Below are 5849 nucleotides of genomic sequence, written 5' to 3' on the forward strand. Positions count from 1 at the left end.
TTTTTTTTTTTTTGTATTTTCACGTGGTTTGGTCGCGGGTTGGTTTTGGTTGTTACAAGTGGTATCAGAGCATGATCTAAGGGATTTAGGTGACTTGAGATAGGCGCCTAGACTTAGACTTTTTGTGTGTGCGTTATGCGGGACTTGTAGGACTTTGGTTCGGATCGGGATTGGTTTGTGCATAGGTTTATGTAAACTAATCATGCCCTATTCGTTATGTATGTTTAGCGAGCATCGAGCGAAATGGACGTTGTACTAGCAAGTTAATGCGACGTGTTCGTTTAACAATGATTAGCTACCATTGTTACGGGCGCAAATCGTGTCGAACAAGCAATGTACGACGATTGTAGAGCAAGATGGGGTAGTGTGGTGTATATGTATATACATGCGTGTTATGTCCTTTTGTTTCGCCGTTTAACCTACTTCGTTTTATAGAATGAAGACGATAAACGGACCCGATTATGATAACGGAAGTACAAGTGAGGACGCCGAGTTTTCGGCCAAGGATGAGGCCGTCTTTAAAAAGTTAAAAGCGGATTTTCTTACGGACGTCCGAAAAGTCTTCCAAGATTCGGTCGATGGGCATGTGACCGATTTGATAAATGAATGAATGAAGGCCACTATCGAAGAGGCCCTTGATGCTAGAAACATTTATCCTCGCGGTGAAGGAGGTGAGGGAAGTGATGTTAAAGCTAAGGGGTATAAAATACTATTAAATTTTACAAGGAAATACTATTAAATACGATACAATTTTACACAAGATATTTATTTATTTATTGAATGGATATACTTAAACCTTGCTACAACACTTATAGGCAGTGTACCTAATCGTACAGTAGTGTAGTTTTTAGTAAGTCCGGTTCGTTCCACAGGGAATCTTTTTCACAAAGCTTAACGCTATATCAGTTTAAATTTATAAAAATACAAATATATATATAAGTAATATTATTATTATAAAGGGGGGTTTTTACCGTTTAATGACCGGTTTGTCGATTTTAAAAATTTTAGTTGCAGTTAAAACAAAATGTAAAATATTAAATAAATAAAAGACTTAATTTAAAGCGTAAAGTAAATAACGATAATAAAATTGCGAATAATAAAAGTGCGATAAAATAAACTTGCGATAATTAAAAAGTACGATAATTAAAAGTGTAATTAAATACAATAACAATAAATAAAAATGTGATAATTAGAAGTGCAATTAAATATAAAATAAAGGAAATTAAATATGAAATAAAAGAATTATGCTTATTTAAACTTCCGTAATCATGATGTTTGACGTGTTAATTTTAGTTTTATGCCCATGGGTTAATTGTCCTTTGTCCTGGATTATTTAATATGTCCGTCTGGTTTTTGTCCATAACAGTCCATCAGTCATAAATATAAAGTGCGAGTGTCCTCGTCAAATTATCCTTATACCCGAAGTCAAATATTCCAACTAATTGGGGACTTAAACTGTAACAAGGTTTTATTACTTTGTTTAATAATTACACCAGGATGTCGACTGAGTGTAACCCAAGGTTTTAATACTTTGTTATCAATTATGCCAACTGTCCTTGTACATAATTTCTGAAAGGATCCATTCATATACATTATAAACGATTCACAATAGTTGATTACATCGCGAGGTATTTGACCTCTATATGATACATTTTACAAACATTGCATTCGTTTTTAAAAGATAAACTTTCTTTACAACGAAAGTTGACGGCATGCACAGCATTTCATAATACATCCAACTATAATTGGCTTAATAATAATCTTGATGAACTCAATGACTCGAATGCAACGTCTTTCAAAATATGCCATGAATGACTCCAAGTAATATCCTTAAAATGAGCTAATGCACAGCGGAAGATTTCTTTAATACCTGAGAATAAACATGCTTTAAAGTGTCAACCAAAAGGTTGGTGAGTTCATAGGTTTATCATAACAATCATTTCAATATATTAATAGACCACAAGATTTCCGTTTATAAATATATGTACACTCGCAAGAGTATAAAAGTATTCTATAAGTTGAAGGCACCCGGTAACAAGCCTTAACGTTCATATTTTACCCTCTGAAGTACACCAGATCAGGTGTGTTTAAAATAACCTCGAAGTACTAAAGCATCCCATAGTCAGGATGGGGTTTGTCAGGCCCAATAGATCTATCTTTAGGATTCGCGCCTACCGTACATAGACAAGTAGTTTAATGTTACCAAGCTAAGGGTATATTTCTGGTTTAAACCCACGTAGAATTAGTTTTAGTACTTGTGCCTATTTCGTAAAACATTTATAAATCAGCGCATGTATTCTCAACCCAAAAATATATATAAAAGGGAGCAAATGAAACTCACCATACTGTATTTCGTAGTAAAAATACATATAACGTCATTTAACAAGTGCAAGGTTGGCCTCGGATTCACGAACCTATATTAATTATATATATTTATATGTTGGTCAATATTTGTCTAACAATTTTTGGTCAAGTCATAGTGTACCACAATCCTAATGCTCGAGACTAATATGCAAAAGTCAACAAAAGTCAACTTGACCCAAAATGACTTCTAAAATTTATACGTGTTTATTATATAACTTAACTATAGTCGTTTTATATATTTAAATATATTTATTAGATTTTATAATAATAAAAGTCATTTATTAATAAAAATTTATATTAACGTTTATATATGATAAAATATACTTTTATATATCTTAAGTAGTAAAATTTATAAAGTTCACTTAATATCATAAAACTATAGTGGTAAGTATTATTAATGTAATTATATTACGCGTGGTGAAAAATATCTTTGTATCCCCTATTTATTTGATAAAATAATATTGATCATAATAATAATAAGTAAAAGCTGTATTATTTTGTAATAATAATTATTATTATTTTATAAAAAAAATAACAATATTTATATTTACTAAAAATGGTATTATGATAAAATGATAATACTAACATAATAGTAATAATGATATTTTATAATAACAATGATATTTCTATTAAAATAATAACGATGATAGTAATAATAATCATTTTAACAATAATACTAAAATTCAGTTGACTATAACTTCTAATCCGTTCATCGAAACCATTCGATATCTAAATGAAAAGTTCTTAATTTTTCGCTAGCTTTCCAATGACATGCATATCATATACCCTATCTGAAATGTCCCGATCTTATTGATTAAAAACGTTCCATATTAATTGATTTCGTTGCGAGGTTTTGACCTCTATATGAGACGTTTTTCAAAGACTGCATTCATTTTTAAACAAACCATAACCTTTATTTCATCAATAAAGGTTTAAAAAGCTTTATGTAGATTATCAAATAATGATAATCTAAAATATCCTGTTTACACACGACCATTACATAATGGTTTACAATACAAATATGTTACAACAAAATAAGTTTCTTGAATGCAGTTTTTACATAATATCATACAAGCATGGACTCCAAATCTTGTCCTTATTTAAGTATGCGACAGCGGAAGCTCTTAATAATCACCTGAGAATAAACATGCTTAAAACGTCAACAAAAATGTTGGTGAGTTATAGGTTTAACCTATATATATCAAATCGTAACAATAGACCACAAGATTTCATATTTCAATACACATCCCATACATAGAGATAAAAATCATTCATATGGTGAACACCTGGTAACCGACAATAACAAGATGCATATATAAGAATATCCCCATCATTCCGGGACACCCTTCGGATATGATATAAATTTCGAAGTACTAAAGCATCCGGTACTTTGGATGGGGTTTGTTAGGCCCAATAGATCTATCTTTAGGATTCGCGTCAATTAGGGTGTCTGTTCCCTAATTCTTAGATTACCAGACTTAATAAAAAGGGGCATATTCGATTTCGATAATTCAACCATAGAATGTAGTTTCACGTACTTGTGTCTATTTTGTAAATCATTTATAAAACCTGCATGTATTCTCATCCCAAAAATATTAGATTTTAAAAGTGGGACTATAACTCACTTTCACAGATTTTTACTTCGTCGGGAAGTAAGACTTGGCCACTGGTTGATTCACGAACCTATAACAATATATACATATATATCAAAGTATGTTCAAAATATATTTACAACACTTTTAATATATTTTGATGTTTTAAGTTTATTAAGTCAGCTGTCCTCGTTAGTAACCTACAACTAGTTGTCCACAGTTAGATGTACAGAAATAAATCGATAAATATTATTTTGAATCAATCCACGACCCAGTGTATACGTATCTCAGTATTGATCACAACTCAAACTATATATATTTTGGAATCAACCTCAACCCTGTATAGCTAACTCCAACATTCACATATAGAGTGTCTATGGTTGTTCCGAAATATATATAGATGTGTCGACATGATAGGTCGAAACATTGTATACGTGTCTATGGTATCTCAAGATTACATAATATATAATACAAGTTGATTAAGTTATGGTTGGAATAGATTTGTTACCAATTTTCACGTAGCTAAAATGAGAAAAATTATCCAATCTTGTTTTACCCATAACTTCTTCATTTTAAATCCGTTTTGAGTGAATCAAATTGCTATGGTTTCATATTGAACTCTATTTTATGAATCTAAACCAAAAAAGTATAGGTTTCTAGTCGGAAAAATAAGTTACAAGTCGTTTTTGTAAAGGTAGTCATTTCAGTCGAAAGAACGACGTCTAGATGACCATTTTAGAAAACATACTTCCACTTTGAGTTTAACCATAATTTTTGGATATAGTTTCATGTTCATAATAAAAATCATTTTCTCAGAATAACAACTTTTAAATAAAAGTTTATCATAGTTTTTAATTAACTAACCCAAAACAGCCCGCGGTGTTACTACGACGGCGTAAATCCGGTTTTACGGTGTTTTTCGTGTTTCCAGGTTTTAAATCATTAAGTTAGCATATCATATAGATATAGAACATGTGTTTAGTTGATTTTAAAAGTCAAGTTAGAAGGATTAACTTTTGTTTGCGAACAAGTTTAGAATTAACTAAACTATGTTCTAGTGATTACAAGTTTAAACCTTCGAATAAGATAGCTTTATATGTATGAATCGAATGATGTTATGAACATCATTACTACCTTAAGTTCCTTGGATGAACCTACTGGAAAAGAGAAAAATGGATCTAGCTTCAATGGATCCTTGGATGGCTCAAAGTTCTTGAAGCAAAATCATGACACGAAAACAAGTTCAAGTAAGATCATCACTTGAAATAAGATTGTTATAGTTATAGAAATTGAACCAAAGTTTGAATATGATTATTACCTTGTATTAGAATGATAACCTACTGTAAGAAACAAAGATTTCTTGAGGTTGGATGATCACCTTACAAGATTGGAAGTGAGCTAGCAAACTTGAAAGTATTCTTGATTTTATGAAACTAGAACTTTTGGAATTTATGAAGAACACTTAGAACTTGAAGATAGAACTTGAGAGAGTTCAATTAGATGAAGAAAATTGAAGAATGAAAGTGTTTGTAGGTGTTTTTGGTCGTTGGTGTATGGATTAGATATAAAGGATATGTAATTTTGTTTTCATGTAAATAAGTCATGAATGATTACTCATATTTTTGTAATCTTATGAGATATTTTATGCTAGTTGCCAAATGATGGTTCCTACATGTGTTAGGTGACTCACATGGGCTGCTAAGAGCTGATCATTGGAGTGTATATACCAATAGTACATACATCTAAAAGTTGTGTATTGTACGAGTACGAATACGGGTGCATACGAGTAGAATTGTTGATGAAACTGAACGAGAATGTAATTGTAAGAATTTTTGTTAAGTAGAAGTATTTTGATAAGTGTATTGAAGTCTTTCAAAAGTGTATAAATACATA

The sequence above is a fragment of the Rutidosis leptorrhynchoides genome, chromosome 1 (genome assembly GCF_046630445.1).
Source record: "Rutidosis leptorrhynchoides isolate AG116_Rl617_1_P2 chromosome 1, CSIRO_AGI_Rlap_v1, whole genome shotgun sequence".
Taxonomy (NCBI): Eukaryota; Viridiplantae; Streptophyta; class Magnoliopsida; order Asterales; family Asteraceae; genus Rutidosis; species Rutidosis leptorrhynchoides.